Here is a 17,937-nt window from a genome sequence, read left to right as displayed (position 1 = left end):
ACCCCTGGTTCTGGACTCACCGCCCATCATAAACATCCTTCCTGCATCTAGTCTGTCCAGGCCTGACAGAATTTTATAGGTTTCGATGAGATCCCCTCTCAATCTTCTAAACTCCAGTGAGTATAATCCCAATCGACACAATCTCTCCTCATACGTCATTCCTGCCATCCCAGGTATCAGCCTGGTGAATCTTCGCTGCACTCCTTCCATGGCAAGAACGTCCTTCCTCAGGTAAGGCGACCAAAACTGCACACAATACTCAAGGTGCGGTCTCACCAAGGCCCTGTACAACTGTAGCAAGACATCCTTGTTCCTGTACTCGAACCCTCTTGCTACGAAGGCCAACATACCATTTGCCTTCTTAACCGCCTGCTGCACCTGCATGCTTACCTTCAGCGACTGGTGCACAAGAACACCCAGGTCTCTTTGCACTTCCCCTTCTCCCAATCTATTGCCATTCAAATAATAATCTGCCTTCCTGTTTTTGCCACCAAAGTGGATAACCTCACATTTATACACATTATAGTGCATTTGCCATGTTTCTGCCCAATCACCCAATCTGTCCAAATCGCACTGGAGTTTCACGACATCCTCCTCACAGCTTACCCTCCCACCCAGCTTTGTGTCATCTGCAAATTTGGAGACATTACATCCAATTCCCTCATCCAGATCATTAATATATATTGTGAACAGCTGGGGTCCTAGGACCGATCCTTGCGGTATCCCACTAGTCACTGCCTGCCACTCGGAAAACGACCCGTTTATTCCAACTCTTTGCTTTCTGTCCGCCAACCAGTTCTCTATCCAAGTCAATACCTTGCCCCCAATCCCATGTGCCTTAATTTCCCTTCGGTTTATGACTGTTAGGGCTGATCCTGTGTCCAATTCCATTTTCACTTGAACTCCGTCTATCTTGAGCGTGACCCAGATAGTCTGGTGATCCTCCATTTTGATTACATTATGTAGTTTCAGACAACCCAGCTCCTTGCTTCCGGAGTCTGTATCACTTTTCTGTTCGTCTGAACTACTCTCCGTCACCTTATGTACCTTTTTGTACTTCTCCTGTGGAGATTTCTTGCTGCTGGTTTTCTTCCCTGACCTGCAGACTCTTGCTATGTGTCCTGCTTTTCCACACTGTCTGCACACTTGGTCCTTGAACCAACAATCCTTCTGGTCGTGTGTTGTTCTGCCGCAGCGATAACACTTCCCTGCTCCATATGACATTTCATTGGTGCCATATTCTTGCGGTCTCCGTTGTATCTCTGCAGCGCCCCGTGCGGCTGCTTCGTGTGATACTGCCATGCTGAAAGCCTTGTCCAGCGTAAGATCCTTTTCTGATAGAAGCCGTTTCTGGGTTCCTTCACTTTGAAGCCCACACACAAACTTGTCCCTTAACGTATCTGCTAGTCCCATTCCAAACTGGCAGTGTTTCGATAGCTTGTGCAGTTCCGTTAAATACCCAGCATTACTTTCGTCTTTATGCTGGTTCCTTTCGTGGAACTTAAATCTTTCTGCTATCAGCAGCGGTGTGGGGTTTAAGTGGTCCTGTAGGATTTCCACTATGCTTTCGAAATCCTTATCCACTGGCTTCTCTGGGGTTACTAGTTTTCACAGTAAGCCATACGTTTTTGCACCCATGGAATTCAACAAAACCAGTGCTTTCCTGGCATCTGGCACTTCATTCGCCTTGCAGTACACCTCAATGCGTTCCACATATGTCACCCAATCTTCGACTTCATTGTCGAACGCTGTGACACTGCCACTCTTCGGCATCCCTGGGTGTGGTTAGACTGGCTAAAATGGCGTCTCCCGTGCTCTCCCTTCTTCTCCGCTGGCTTCAAAAATGGCGTCTCCCGCGCACTCCCTTATTCTCCGCAGCTCAAATGGCATCTCCCCGCACTTCCTTTCTTTCCCCGCGGACGCTGCACAGCCCTTGAGCCCTGGCTGCGCTCTGCGTGTTCTCCTGTGTGCCTCTCTCATTGCCGCCGCTCAGTCCTGAACCCCGGCTGTGCTTTACCCTCTCTCTCTTTTTGTTTTCCGTCGATGCCGCTCGGTCTTCAACCCCCGGCTGCGCCCGGTGTGCTTTACCCTCTCTCTTACCCCGTCGACGCTGCTCGGCCTTTTCTGTGCCGTCGGTCGGCTCCAGCCGCCGCTGTCCGGGAAGGGTCTGCGCTGCACCTGTTGCCAGCCTGTTGCTGGATCGTCGTGGCTGGAGAACCAAGCCCAGCTCTCAACAGCCTCCCCTGCGATGTTCACTCTCTGCCGGATGACTGGGCGGTTGCTCGTGGTCGACGCCCGTGCTTCTGGCTTCGACTTTCTTCCACTGTCCTCCAGGAGCGAATCCCTGGGAGGAAATGCGGAGTTGCAGGTAGATTCGAATCGACCTCGTCGCCACTGTTAAATCCGTGAATCTTAAAGTATGGTGTTCTTCAATAAATAGACGGAGACTGCAGATTAACAATCAACAGGTGTTTACTGGATGAGGGTAGTCTAAAGACTAACAGTACAGATGCCTGCTCAAGGCTTATATACAGGTGTGGTCACTGCTGGTACTACAGTATACAGGAGCTGTAAAAGTAGTTCTCTCTTAAAGGTACATACACTACAGTTAGACTCTCGCTTGTAGAGATGGTCATTGCCTGGCACTTGTGTGGCGTGAATATTACTTGCCACTTGTCAGCCCAAACCTGAATGTCATCCTGGTCTTGCTGCATGTGGGCACAGACTGCTTTATTATCTGAGCAGTTGCAAATGGCACTGAACACTGTGCAATCATTAGCGAACATCCCCACTTCTGACCCTATGAGGGAGGGAAGGTCATTAATGAAGCAGCTGAAGAGAGTTGGGCCTAGGGCACTGCCCTGAAAAACTCCTGCAGCGATATCCTGGGACTGAGATGATTGGCCTCCAACAACCACAACCATCTTCCTTTGTCCTAGGTATGATTCCAGCCAGTGGAGAGTTTTCCCCTGGATTCCCATTGACTTCACTTTTACTAGGGCTCCTTGATGCCACACTCGGTCAAATGCTGCCTTGATGTCAAAGGCAGTCACTTTAAAGGAAGTAGGTGAGGAAATTGCAGATGCTTTAAGTCATAAAGCCCTCTTGATTCAGTGGTTGTCCCTTTAGACTGGAAAATGGCAAATGTAACTCCATTATTTAAGAAAGGTGAGAGAGAGAAACCAGGAAATTATAGACCTATTAATCTAACATCTGTTGTAGGAAGTTATTGGAATCTATAATTAAGGACAGAGTAAATGAGCACTTAGAGAAATTTGAGCTGATTAGAGAGAGCCAACATGGATTTGTAAATAAATAAATAAAAAGAGGCTCGAGAGGAGCATAAATGGAGCATCAATGCCGGCATGGACTGGTTGGGCCAAATGGCCTGTTTCTGTGCTCTGTGTCCTATGTAATCCTATGTATCATGTAGGTTATGTCTAACAAACCTAATTGAATTTTTTGAGGAAGTAACTAAAATACTAGACAGGGGAATGTCCATGGGTGTAGTTTATTTGGACTTCCAGGAGGCATTCGATAAGGTTCCACAAAGGCTCAAATTAAAGTTCATGGAATAAAAGGCAAAATATTGACCTGGTTAGGAGATTGGTTCGGCAGTAGAAGACAGAGAGTAGGGATAATGGGTATGTATTCAAATTGGAAGGAAATTACTATTGCTGACCCACAAGGATCTGGGCTGGGTCTGACTTAGATAACACAATATAGAGCCATATTTCAAAGATTGCCGAAGACACAGAGATTGGTGGCATAGTAATTAGTGTAGATGGGAACATAAAATTACAAAGAAACATTGATAGATTAAGTGGGTGGGCAAAACTGGCAGATGGATTTTAACACAGTGTGATGCCATCCATTTTGGACCATAAAAGGATTATTTTGAGTATTTTTTAAACGGTGAATTAACAATTAGCAGGTCATTAAAAGGGTACTTAATCATTTAATTACTAGACTTAATTTTCTGAGGTGAGTTTAATGGGATATTAATATGCAAATGCAGCAATTTCATCAAAATCATGGGGCGGTTAAGTGCGAGATGCTGCTTTCGCGAAGCTAATGGCGGAGCTGTGCAAATAGGCCAGCAAATTGTGCTGATTCATAATTCACGGATATCTATTCCTCGCTACAAGTTGCTGGCCGATTTGCACATTAATAACGGTATGCATCGTTCAGACACTGTTATTTTTTAAAGCAAAATCTGGCTCATTGATTCATTTTAAGATGAAAACACCCCTTGAACAGTAACCTGGAAATAGGTAAGTTCCTCTCAGATCAGGACAATTTTCAGTCTTATCAAACCTCATGCTAGTTTACTGTCTGCCTGCCTCTCCTTCCATTCCACCATTGGTGGGACAGCCTTCAGACATCACACTCTGGAATCCTCGTCCTAAACCTCTCCTTTCCTTTAAAAGCCCCCTTAAATCTATTTCTTTACCAAAGCTTTGGTCACCTCCCCAACTTTTTCTACTCCTGCTCAGTCTCCTTTCTACCTCAAACCACGCTTCCAGCCCCAGTGAAGCACCAGAGGATATTTTGTTACATTAAAGGTACTATATAAGTGTGAGTTGTTCTTGTTGCATACCTGGCTCTAGTTAAACCAGATTGCAGTGTCTTCTCTACATCCCTTCATTCTCCCACTGACTGCATGTTTCCATCTCATTTAACACTGCATTCTGTACCTGACAATTCATGTCCCATCTTGTGCTAAACATTCTCAGCCAGTGTCTGTTACTTTCAGTGACTGACTTTCCTATATCAATGGAAAACCATGCATTGACTTGGCTTGTCACTTTTTAAAAAGTGCCAACTCAGGGCACATACCATGCCACAGGTCAGTGCAACAGGACAAGGGATAAAGTTCAGCAATTATAAAGAAATTGCAACATGGAACTAGGCCGTTTAGCCAATCCATGTTAATGTTTATCTTCTACACGAGCAGTGGTCCTAATCATATTTGCCCACCTGTTCCCATACCGCTTAATCCCCCTTCTTTCCATCACCAATCTAACACATTCTTTAATGTGACATGCTGGTCTTCAATCACTAACTCCAGTAGCTTAATTCCACAGACTCACAACCTCCATGTAAAAATAGTTTCTCCTGCTTTCTGTCCTTAATCTGTAACGTTTAATCTTATAATTATGTCGCTTCATTCTAAACCCCACAATCAGTTTCTATCTACTCTGACCCATCCCATCATAATTTTAAACACCTCTATCAAATTACCCCTTAATAGTCTCTGTTTTAATGAAAATATCTCCAATCATTCTTCATATTTGCATTTCTTTATACCAGGCAGAATTCTACTGAATCTTCACTGTGCCCTTTCTATTACCTCAAATCCTTCCTATAGTGTGGAGCTCAAAATTGAACGCAGTACTCTGACTGTGGTTTCACTAAGCTATTACATAGATTCACCAACACAGCTCGACTTTAATATTCTCTTGCCATCAGCTTTTTTCTTTTCTAAGTGGCCTTATCCACTTGAGGTGCTGCTTTTAATGTTATATGAACTTGAACCCCAATTCCTTCTGCTCTTCTGCATCACCCAGCCATGCCCCATTCAAAGTATACATTTATTTAGCCAAAATATACCACCTCACATTTACTGACATTGAACTCCATGTCACTTTTTTGCTCATTCCATCATTGTATTAATACAAAGAGCGTCGAGAGCGGGAGCAGTGGTATAAAGAGTGCCGCCAACGGGAGCAGCGGTATAAAGAGCGCCGCCAGCGGGAGCAGCGGTATAAAGAGCGCCGAGAGCGGGAGCAGCGGTATAAAGCGCGCTGAGAGCAGGAGCAGCGGCACAAAGAGCGGCGACAGTGGGAGCAGCAGTATAAAGAGTGCCGAGAGTGGGAGCAGCGGTATAAAGAACACCGAGAGCGGGAGCAGCGGTATAAAGAGTGCCAAGAGCGGGAGCGGCGGTACAAAGAGCGCCGAGAGTGGGAGCAGTGGTATAAAGAGCGGCGAGAGCAGGAGCAGCAGTATAAAGAGTGCCGAGAGCGGGAGCAGCGGTATAAAGACTGCCGAGAGCGGGAGCAGTGGCACAAAGAGCGCCGAGAGTGGGAGCAGCGGTATAAGGAGCACCGAGAGCAGCGGTATAAAGAGCGCAGAGAGCGGGAGCAGCGGCATAAAGAGCACCGAGAGCAGGAGCATCGGTATAAAGAGTGCCGAGAGCAGGAGCAGCGGCATAAAGAGCACCGAGAGTGGGAGCAGCGGCACAAAGAGCGCCAAGAGCAGGCACAGCAGCACAAAGAGCGCCGAGAGCGGTAGCAATGGTATAAAGAGCACCGAGAGCGGGAGCAGCGGTATAAAAAGCGCTGACAGTGGGAGCAATGGTATAAAGAGCGCCGAGATCGGGAGCAGTGGTATAAAGAGTACTGAGAGCGGGAGAGCGCCGAGAGCGGGTGCAGTGGCATAAAGAGTGCCGATAGCGGGAGCAGTGGTATAAAGAGCGTGAGAGCGGGAGCAGTGGTATAAAGAGAGCGAGAGCGGGAGCAGCGGTATAAGGAGCATCGAGCGCAGCGGTATAAAGAGCGCCGAGAGCGGGAGCAGCGGTATAAAGAGCGCCGAGAGTGGGAGCAGCGGTATAAAGAGTGGCGAGAGCGGGAGCAGTGGTATAAAGAGTGCCGAGAGCGGGCGCAGCGGCACAAAGAGCACCGAGAGCGGGAGCAGTGGTATAAAGAGCAGCGAGAGCGGGAGCAGCGGTATAAAGAGTGCTGAGACCGGGAGCAGCGGTATAAAGACTGCCGAGAGCGGGAGCAGTGGTATAAAGAGCGCCGAGAGCAGGAGTAGCGGTATAAAGAGTGCCAAGAGCGGGAGCAGTGGTATAAAGAGTGCCGAGAGCGGGAGCAGTGGTATAAAGAGAGGTGAGAGCAGGAGCAGCGGTACAAAGAGCGCCGAGAGCGGGAGCAGTGGTATAAAGAGCGCCGAGAGTGGGAGTAGTGGCACAAAGCGCCAAGAGCGTGAGCAGCAGCATAAAGAGCGCCGAGAGTGGGAGCAGCAGTATTAAGAGCGCCGAGAGCATGAGCAGCAGTATAAAGAGCGCCGAGAGTGGGAGCAGCAGTATAAAGAGCGCTGAGAGCGGGAGCAGCGGTGTAAAGAGCGCCGAGTGTGGGAGCAGCGGTATAAAGAGCGTCGAGAGTGGGAGCAGCGGTATAAGGAGCTCCCAGAGTGGGAGCAGCAGTATAAAGAGCGCCGAGAGCGGGAGCAGCAGTATAAAGAGCGCCGAGAGTGGGAGCAGCAGTATAAAGAGCGCCGAGAGTGGGAGCAGCGGTATAAAGGCTGCCGAGAGCAGGAGCAGTGGCACAGAGAGCGGTATAAGGAGCACCGAGAGCAGTGGTATAAAGAGCGCCGAGAGCGGGAGCAGTGGTATAATGAGTGCCGAGAGCGGGAGCAGCGGTATAAAGAGCGCCGAGAGCGGGAGCAGTGGAATAAAGAGCGCCGAGAGCGGGAGCAGCGGTATAAAAATCGCCAAGAGCGGGAGCAGCGGTATAAAGAGTGCAGAGAGCGGGCGCAGTGGCACAAAGCGTGCCGAGTTCAGCAGCAATGCTATAAAGAGCGCTGAGAGTGGGAGCAGCGGTATAAAGAGTGCCAAGAGCGGGAGCAGTGTTATAAAGAGCGCCGAGAGCAGGAGCAGTGGTATAAAGTGCACCGAGAGCGGGAGCAGCGGTATAAAGAGTGCTGAGAGCGGGAGCAGCGGTATAAAGAGCGCCGAGAGCGGGAGCAGCGGCACACAGAGGGCTGAGAGCGGACACAGCGGCACAAAGAGCGCCGAGAGCAGGAGGATCAGTATAAAGTGCGCCGAGAGCGGGAGCAATGGCATAAAGAGCGCTGAGAGCGGGAGTAGCGGTATAACGAGCCCGAGAGCGGGAGCAGCGACACAAAGAGCGCCGAGAGCGGGAGCAGCGGTATAAAGAGCACCAAAAGCGGGAGCAGCGGTATAAAGAGCGGCGAGAGTGGGAGCAGCGGTATAATGAGCGCTGAGAGTGGGAGCAGCGGTATTAAGAGCGCCGAGAGCGGGTGCAGCAGTATAAAGAGCGCGGAGAGTGGTAGCAGCAGTATAAAGAGCGGCGGGAGCGATAGCAGCGGCACAAAGATAGCCGAGAGCGGGAGCAGCAGTATAAAGAGCGCTGAGAGCGGTAGCAGCGGTATAAAGAGCACCAAGAATGGGAGCAACGGTATAAAGAGTGCCAAGTGCGGGAGCAGCGGTATAAAGAGCACCAAGAATGGGAGCAACGGTATAAAGCGCGCCAAGAGCGAGAGCGGCAGTGTAAAGAGTGCCGAGAGTGGGAGCAGCGGTATAAAGAGCACCGAGAGCGGGAGCAGCAGTTTAAAGAGCGCCGAGAGTGGGAGCAGTGGTATAAAGCGTGCCGAGAGCAGGAGGAGCAGTATAAAGAGCGCCGAAAGTGGGACCAGCGGTATAAAGAGTGCCAAGAGCAGGAGCAGCGGTGTAAAGAGCGCCGAGAACGGGAGCAGCGGTATAAAGAGTGCCGAGAGCGGGAGCAACGGTATAAAGAGCGCCGAGAGCGGGAGGAGTGGTATAAAGAGTGACGAGAGCAGGAGCAGCGGTTTAAAGAGCACCGAGAGCGGGAGCAGCAGTTTAAAGAGCGCTGAGGGCGGGAGCAGCAGTATAAAGAGTGCCGAGAGCGTGAGCAGCGATATAAAGAGCGCCGAGAGCGGGAGCAGCGGTATAAAGAGTGCCGAGAGCGGGAGCAGCGGTATAAGGAGCTCTGAGAGTGGGTGCAGCGGTATAAAGAGCACCGAGAGCGGGAGCAGTGGCATAAAGAGCGCCCAGAGTGGGAGCAGCGGTATAAAGAGCGCAGAGAGTGGGAGCAGCGGTATAAAGAGCGCTGAGAGCGGGAGCAGCGGCACAAAGTGCGGCGAGAGCGGGAGCAGCGGTACAAAGAGTGCCGAGATTGGGAACAGCAGCACAAAGAGCACCAAGAGCGGGAGCAGCGGTATAAAGAGCGCCGAGAGTGGGAGCAGCGGTATAAAGATCACCAAGAGCGGGAGCAACAGTATAAAGAGAGCCGAGAGCGGGAGCAGCGGTATAAAGAGTGCCGAGAGCGGGAGCAGCGGTATAAAGAGCGCCGAGAGCGGGAGCAGTGTCACAAAGAGCGCCGAGAGCGGGAGCAGTGGTATAAGGAGCACCGAGAGCAGCGGTATAAACAGCGCTGAAAGTGGGAGCAGCGGTATAAAGAGTGCCGAGAGCAGGAGCAGCAGCATAAAGAGTGCCGAGAGCGGGAGCAGTGGTATAAAGTGTGCCGAGAGCGGACGCAGCGGCACAAAGAGCGCCGAGAGCGGGAGCACTGCTATAAAGAGCACCGAGAGTGGCAGCAGCGGTATAAAGAGTGCCAAGAGCGGGAGCAGTGGTATAAAGAGTGCCGAGAGCGGGAGCAGCGTCAAAAGCGCCGAGAGCAGGAGCATCGGCATAAAGAGCGCCGAGAATGGGAGCAGCGGTATAAAGAGCGCCGAGAGTGGGAGCAGTGGTATAAAGAGCGCCGAGAGCGGCAGCAGCGGTATAAAGAGCGCCGAGATCGGGAGCAGCGGTAAAAACAGCACCGAGAGTGGGAGCAGCGGTATTAAGAGCGACGAGAGCGGGAGCAGTGGTATACAGAGCGCCGAGAGCCGGAGCAGCGGTATAAAGAGTGCCGAGAGCGGGAGCAGTGGCACAAAGAGCGCCAAGAGTGGGAGCAGCGGTATAAAGAGCACCGAGTCCGGGAGCAGCGGTATAAAGAGTGCCAAGAGCGGGAGCAGCGGTATAAAGAGCGCAGAGAGCGGGAGCAGTGGTAAAGAACACCGAGAGTGGGAGCAACAGTATAAAGAGCGCCGAAAGCGGGAGCAGCGGTATAAAGAGCGGCGAGAGTGGAGCAGCGGTATAAAGAGCGCCGAGAGCAGGCACGGCGGAATAAAGTGTGCAAAAGTGGGAGCAGCGGTATAAAGAGCGGCGAGAGCAGGAGGAGCGGCACAAAGAGCGCCGAGGGTGGGAGCAGCGGCATAAAGAGTGCCGAGAGCGGGAGCAGCGGTATAAAGAGCGGCGAGAGTGGGAGCAGCAGTATAAAGAGCGCCGAGAGCGGGAGCAGTGGCACAACGCGCGGCGAGAGCGGGAGCAGCGGTATAAAGAGCGCTGAGAGAGGGAGCAGCGGCACAAAGAGCGCCGAGAATGGGAGCAGCGGCATAAAGAGCGGCGAAAGCGGTAGCGGCGGTACAAAGAGCGGCGAGAGTAGGCGCAGCGGCACAAAGAGCGCCGAGAGCGGGAGCAGCGATACAAAGTGTGCCAAGAGCGGGAGCAGCGGTATAAAGAGCGCTGAGAGCGGGAGCAGTGGTACAAAGAGTGCCGAGAGTGGGAGCAGCGGTATAAAGAGTGGCGAGAGCGGGAGTAGCAGCATAATGAGCGCCGAGAGCGGGAGCAGCGGTATAAAGAGTGCCGAGAGCTGGAACAGCGGTAAAAAGAGCGCCGAGAGCCGGAGAAGCGGTATAAAGAGCGCCGAAAGCGTGAGCAGCGGTATAAAGAGTGCTGAGAGCGGGAGCAGCGGTATAAAGAGCGCCGGGAGCGGGAGCAGTGGTATAAAGAGCGCCGAGTGCGGGAGCAGTGGCACAAAGAGCGACGAGAGCGGGAGCAGCGGTATAAGGAGCACCGAGCGCAGCGGTATAAAGAGCGCCGAGAGCGGGAGCAGCGGTATAAAGAGCGCCGAGAGTGGGAGCAGCGGTATAAGGAGCACCGAGCGCAGCGGTATAAAGAGCACCGAGAGCGGGAGCAGCGGTATAAAGAGCGCCGAGAGTGGGAGCAGTGGTATAAAGAGCGCTGAGAACGGGAGCAGCGGTATAAAGAGTGCCGAGAGCGGGCGCAGCGGCACAAAGAGCGCCGAGAGCGGGAGCAGTGGTATAAAGAGCGCCGAGAGCGGGAGCAGCGTCAAAAGCGCCGAGAGCGGGAGCATCGGTATAAAGAGCGCTGAGAGCAGGAGCAGCAGCATAATGAGCGCCAAGAGCGGGAGCAGCGGTATAAAGAGCGCCGAGCGTGGTAACAGCGGTATAAAGAGCGCTGAGAGCGGGAGCAGCGGTATAAAGAGTGCTGAGAGCGGGAGCAGCGGTATAAAGAGCGCCGGGAGCGGGAGCAGTGGTATAAAGAGCGCCAAGTGCGGGAGCAGTGGCACAAAGAGCGACGAGAGCGGGAGCAGCGGTATAAGGAGCACCGAGCGCAGCGGTATAAAGAGCGCCGAGAGCGGGAGCAGCGGTATAAAGAGCGCCGAGAGTGGGAGCAGCGGTATAAGGAGCACCGAGCGCAGCGGTATAAAGAGCGCCGAGAGCGGGAGCAGCGGTATAAAGAGCACCGAGAGTGGGAGCAGTGGTATAAAGAGCGCTGAGAACGGGAGCAGCGGTATAAAGAGTGCCGAGAGCGGGCGCAGCGGCACAAAGAGCGCCGAGAGCGGGAGCAGTGGTATAAAGAGCGCTGAGAGCGGGAGCAGCGTCAAAAGCGCCGAGAGCGGGAGCATCGGTATAAAGAGCGCTGAGAGCAGGAGCAGCAGCATAATGAGCGCCAAGAGCGGGAGCAGCGGTATAAAGAGCGCCGAGTGTGGTAACAGCGGTATAAAGAGCGCTGAGAGCGGGAGCAGCGGTATAAAGTGCGCTGAGAGCGGGAGCAGCGGTATAAAGAGCGCCAAGAATGGGAGCAACGGTATAAAGCGCGCCAAGTGTGGGAGCAGCGGTATAAAGAGCGCCGAGAGTAGGAGCAGCGGTATTAAGAGCGACGAGAGTTGGAGCAGTGGTATACAGAGCGCCGAGAGCGGGAGCAGCAGCATAAAGAGCGGCGAGAACGGGAGCAACGGCATAAAGAGCGGCGAGAGCGGTAGCGGCGGTACAAAGAGCGGCGAGAGTAGGCGCAGCGGCACAAAGAGCGCCGAGAGCGGGAGCAGTGCTATAAAGAGCGCCGAGAGTGGGAGCAGCGGTATAAAGAGCGCCAAGAGCTGGAACAGCGGTAAAAAGAACGCCGAGAGCTGGAGCAGCGGTATAAAGAGCGCCGAAATTGGGAGCAGCCGTATAAAGAGTGCTGAGAGCGGGAGCAGCGGTATAAAGAGCGCTGAGAGCGGGAGCAGTGGTATAAAGAGCGCAGAGTGCGGGAGCAGTGGCACAAAGAGCGGCGAGAGCGGGACCAGCAGTATAAGGAGCAACGAGCGCAGCAGTATAAAGAGTGCCGAGAGCGGGAGCAGCGTCAAAAGCGCCGAGAGCGGGAGCATCAGTATAAAGAGCGCTGAGAGCGGGAGCAGTGGTATAAAGAGCACCGAGAGCGGGAGCAGCGGTATAAAGAGCGCCAAGAGCAGGAGCAGAGGCACAAAGCGCCGAGAGCGTGAGCCTCAGTATAAAGAGCGCCGAGAGTGGGAGCAGCAGTATAAAGAGCGCAGAGAGTGGGAGCAGTGGCACAAAGCGCCGAGACCGTGAGCATCAGTATAAAGAGCGCTGAGAGCGGGAGCAGCGGCATAAAGAGCGGGAGGAGCGGTATAAAGAGTGCCGAGAGTGGAAGCAGCGGCATAAACTGCGCCGAGAGCGGGAGCAGCGGCATAAAGAGCAGCGAGAGCGGGAGCAGCGGTATAAAGAGCGCCGAGAGCGGGAGCAGCGGTATAAAGAGTGCCGAGAGCGGGAGCAGCAGCACAAAGAGCACCGAGAGCGGGAGCAGCGGTATAAACAGCGCCAAAAGCGGGAGCAGCGGTATAAAGAGCACCGAGAGCGGAGCAGCGGTATAAAGAGCGCCGCCAACGGGAGCAGCGGTATAAAGGGCGCCGAGAGCGGGAGCAGTGGTATAAAGAGCGCCGAAAGCTGGAGCAGCGGTATAAAGAGCGCCGAGAGCGGAGCAGCGCTTTAAAGGGTGCCGAGAATGGGAGCAGCGGTATAAAGAGTGCAAAGAGCGGGAGCAGCGGTATAAAGAGCACCGAGAGCCGGAGCAGTGGTGTATAGAGCGCAGAGAGTGGGAGCGGCGGTATAAAGAGCGCCGAGAGCGGAAGTGGCGGTATAACAAGTGGTGAGAGCGGGAGCGGCGGTATAAAGAGCGCCGAGAGCGGGAGCTGCGGTATAAAGAGCGCAGGGAGTGGGAGCGGTGGTATAAAGAGCGCCGAGAGCGGAAGTGGCGGTATAACAAGCGGTGAGAGCGGGAGCGGCGGTATAAAGAGCGCCGAGAGCGGGAGTGGTGGTATAACGAGCGCCGAGAGCAGGAGCATTGGTATAAAGAGCGCCGAGAGCAGGAGCAGCGGTATAAAGATCGCCGCCAACGGGAGCAGCGGTATAAAGAGCACCGAGAGTGGGAGCACTGGCACAAAGAGCACCGAGAGCGGAAGCAGCAGCTCAAAGAGCACTGAGAGTGGGAGCAGCGGTATAAAGAGCGCCGAGAGCGTGAGCATCAGTATAAAGAGCGCCGAGAGCTGGAGCAGCAGCATAAAGAGTGCCGAGAGTGGCAGCAGCGGTATAAAGAGCGCCGAGAGTGGGAGCAGTGGCACAAAGAGCGCCGAGAGCGGAAGCAGCAGCTCAAAGAGCACTGAGAGTGGGAGCAGCGGTATAAAGAGCGCCGAGAGCGTGAGCATCAGTATAAAGAGCGCCGAGAGCTGGAGCAGCAGCATAAAGAGCGCCGAGAGTGGCAGCAGCGGTATAAAGAGCGCCGAGAGCGTGAGCATCAATATAAAGAGCGCTGAGAGTGGGAGCAGCGGCAGAAAGAGCACTGAGAGCGGGAGCAGCGGTATAAAGAGAGCCGAGAATGGGAGCAGCGGCATAAAGAGCGGCGTGAGCGGGAGCGGCGGTATAAAGAGCGGCGAGAGTGGGAGGAGCAGTATAAAGAGCGGCGAGAGCGGGAGGAGCGGTCTAAAGAGCGCCGAGAATGGGAGCAGCGGTATAAAGAGCAGCGAGAGCGGGAGGAGCGGTATAAGGAGTGCCGATAGCCGGAGCAGCGGTATAAAGTGTGCCGAGAGCAGGAGCAGCAGCTCAAAGAGCACCGACAGCGGGCGCGGCAGCATAAAGCGTGCCGAGAGTGGGAGCAGCAGTATAAAGAGCACCGAGAGTAGGAGCAGCGGCACAAAGAGCACCGAGAGCGGGAGCAGCAGTATAAAGAGCACCGAGAGTGGCAGCAGCGGTATAAAGAGTGCCAAGAGCGGGAGCAGTGGTATAAAGAGTGCCGAGAGTGGGAGCAGCAGTATAAAGAGCGCCGAGAGCGGGAGCAGCGTCAAAAGCGCCGAGAGCGGGAGCATCGGTATAAAGACCGCTGAGAGCAGGAGCAGCAGCATAATGAGCGCCAAGAGCGGGAGCAGCGGTATAAAGAGCGCCGAGCGTGGTAGCAGCGGTATAAAGAGCGCTGAGAGCGGGAGCAGTGGTATAAAGAGCGCCAAGAATGGGAGCAACGGTATAAAGCACGCCAAGTGTGGGAGCAGCGGTATAAAGAGCACCGAGAGTAGGAGCAGCGGTATTAAGAGCGACGAGAGTTGGAGCAGTGGTATACAGAGCGCCGAGAGCGGGAGCAGCAGCACAAAGAGCGGCGAGAACGGGAGCAGCGGCATAAAGAGCGGCGAGAGCGGTAGCGGCGGTACAAAGAGCGGCGAGAGTAGGCGCAGCGGCACAAAGAGCGCCGAGAGCGGGAGCAGTGCTATAAAGAGCGCCGAGAGTGGGAGCAGCGGTATAAAGAGTGCCAAGAGCGGGAGCAGTGGTATAAAGAGTGCCGAGAGTGGGAGCAGCGGTATAAAGAGTGCCAAGAGCGGGAGCAGTGGTACAAAGAGTGCCGAGAGTGGGAGCAGCGGTATAAAGAGCGGCGAGAGCGGGAGCAGCGGTATAAAGAGTGCCAAGAGCGGGAGCAGTGGTACAAAGAGTGCCGAGAGTGGGAGCAGCGGTATAATGAGCGCCGAGAGCGGGAGCAGCGGTATAAAGAGCGCCAAGAGCTGGAACAGCGGTAAAAAGAACGCCGAGAGCTGGAGCAGCGGTATAAAGAGCGCCGAAATTGGGAGCAGCGGTATAAAGAGTGCTGAGAGCGGGAGCAGCGGTATAAAGAGCGCTGAGAGCGGGAGCAGCGGTATAAAGAGCGCTGAGAGCGGGAGCAGTGGTATAAAGAGCGCAGAGTGCGGGAGCAGTGGCACAAAGAGCGCCGAGAGCGGGACCAGCAGTATAAGGAGCACCGAGCGCAGCAGTATAAAGAGCGCCGAGAGCGGGAGCAGCGTCAAAAGCGCCGAGAGCGGGAGCATCAGTATAAAGAGCGCTGAGAGCGGGAGCAGTGGTATAAAGAGCACCGAGAGCGGGAGCAGCGGTATAAAGAGCGCCAAGAGCAGGAGCAGAGGCACAAAGCGCCGAGAGCGTGAGCCTCAGTATAAAGAGCGCCGAGAGTGGGAGCAGCAGTATAAAGAGCGCAGAGAGTGGGAGCAGTGGCACAAAGCGCCGAGACCGTGAGCATCAGTATAAAGAGCGCTGAGAGCGGGAGCAGCGGCATAAAGAGCGGGAGGAGCGGTATAAAGAGTGCCGAGAGTGGAAGCAGCGGCATAAACTGCGCCGAGAGCGGGAGCAGCGGCATAAAGAGCAGCGAGAGCGGGAGCAGCGGTATAAAGAGCGCCGAGAGCGGGAGCAGCGGTATAAAGAGTGCCGAGAGCGGGAGCAGCGGTATAAAGAGCACCGAGAGCCGGAGCAGTGGTGTATAGAGCGCCGAGAGCGGGAGCAGCGGTATAAAGATTGCCGAGGGCGGGAGCAGCAGCAGAAAGAGCGCCGAGAGCGGGAGCAGCGGTATAAACAGCGCCAAAAGCGGGAGCAGCGGTATAAAGAGCACCGAGAGCGGAGCAGCGGTATAAAGAGCGCCGCCAATGGGAGCAGCGGTATAAAGGGCGCCGAGAGCGGGAGCAGTGGTATAAAGAGCGCCGAAAGCTGGAGCAGCGGTATAAAGAGCGCCGAGAGCGGAGCAGCGCTTTAAAGGGTGCCGAGAATGGGAGCAGCGGTATAAAGAGTGCAAAGAGCGGGAGCAGCGGTATAAAGAGCACCGAGAGCCGGAGCAGTGGTGTATAGAGCGCAGAGAGTGGGAGCGGCGGTATAAAGAGCGCCGAGAGCGGGAGCAGCAGTATAAAGAGCACCGAGAGTGGCAGCAGCGGTATAAAGAGTGCCAAGAGCGGGAGCAGTGGTATAAAGAGTGCCGAGAGTGGGAGCAGCAGTATAAAGAGCGCCGAGAGTGGGAGCAGCGGTATAAAGAGCGCCGAGAGCGGGAGCAGCGTCAAAAGCGCCGAGAGTGGGAGCATCGGTAAAAAGAGCATCGAGAGCGGGAGCAGCGGTATAAAGAGCGCCGAGAGCGGAGCAGCGCTATAAAGAGTGCCGAGAATGGGAGCAGCGGTATAAAGAGCACCGAGAGCGGGAGCAGTGGTATAAAGAGTGCAAAGAGCGGGAGCAGCGGTATAAAGAGCGCCGAGAGCGGAAGTGGCGGTATAACAAGCGGTGAGAGCGGGAGCGGCGGTATAAAGAGCGCCGAGAGCGGGAGTGGTGGTATAACGAGCGCCGAGAGCAGGAGCATTGGTATAAAGAGCGCCGAGAGCAGGAGCAGCAGCTCAAAGGGCACTGAGAGTGGGAGCAGCGGTATAAAGAGCGCCGAGAGCTGGAGCAGCAGCATAAAGAGTGCCGAGAGTGGCAGCAGCGGTATAAAGAGCGCCGAGAGTGGGAGCAGTGGCACAAAGAGCGCCGAGAGCGGAAGCAGCAGCTCAAAGAGCACTGAGAGTGGGAGCAGCGGTATAAAGAGCGCCGAGAGCGTGAGCATCAGTATAAAGAGCGCCGAGAGCTGGAGCAGCAGCATAAAGAGCGCCGAGAGTGGCAGCAGCGGTATAAAGAGCGCCGAGAGCTTGAGCATCAATATAAAGAGCGCTGAGAGTGGGAGCAGCGGCAGAAAGAGCGGCGTGAGCGGGAGCGGCGGTATAAAGAGCGGCGAGAGTGGGAGGAGCGGTATAAAGAGCGGCGAGAGCGGGAGGAGCGGTCTAAAGAGCGCCGAGAATGGGTGCAGTGGTATAAAGAGCAGCGAGAGCGGGAGGAGCGGTATAAGGAGTGCCGCTAGCCGGAGCAGTGGTATAAAGTGTGCCGAGAGCAGAAGCAGCAGCTCAAAGAGCACCGACAGCGGGCGCGGCAGCATAAAGAGCACCGAGAGTGGCAGCAGCAGTATAAAGAGTGCCAAGAGCGGGAGCAGTGGTATAAAGAGCGCCGAGTGCAGGAGCAGCGGTATAAAGAGCGCCGAGAGTGGGAGCAGCGGTATAAAGAGCGCCGAGAGCGGGAGCAGCAGTATAAAGAGTGCCGAGTGCGGGAGCAGCAGTATAAAGAGCGCCGAGAGCGGGAGCAGTGGTATAAAGAGCGCCGAGATCGGGAGCAGCGGTATAAAGAACGCCGAGAGTGGGAGCAGCGGTATAAAGAGCGCCGAGAGCGGGAGCAGCAGCATAAAGAGCGCTGAGTGCGGGAGCAGCGGTATAAAGAGCGCCGAGAGCGGGAGCAGCGGTATAAAGAGCGCCGAGATCGGGAGCAGCGGTATAAAGAGCGCCGAGAGCGGGAGCAGCGGTATAAAGAGCGCCGAGAGCGGGAGCAGCGGTATAAAGAGCGCCGAGAGCGGGAGCAGCAGCATAAAGAGCGCTGAGTGCGGGAGCAGCGGTATAAAGAGCGCCGAGAGCGGGAGCAGCGGTATAAAGAGCGCCGAGATCGGGAGCAGCGGTATAAAGAGCGCCGAGATCGGGAGCAGCGGTATAAAGAGCGCCGAGAGCGGCAGCAGCGGTATAAAGAGCGCCGAGAGTGGGAGCAGCGGTATAAAGAGCACCGAGAGTGGGAGCAGCGGTATAAAGAGCGCCGAGAGTGGGAGCAGCGGTTTAAAGAGCGCCGAGAGCGGCAGCAGTGGCACAAAGAGTGCTGAGAGCGGGAGCAGCAGCACAAGGAGCGGCGAGAGCAGGA

The sequence above is a fragment of the Somniosus microcephalus genome, chromosome 14 (assembly GCF_052327205.1).
Source record: "Somniosus microcephalus isolate GS21.2 chromosome 14, FLI_Smic_1.0, whole genome shotgun sequence".
Taxonomy (NCBI): domain Eukaryota; kingdom Metazoa; phylum Chordata; class Chondrichthyes; order Squaliformes; family Somniosidae; genus Somniosus; species Somniosus microcephalus.
This window is presented reverse-complemented; position numbering follows the sequence as displayed.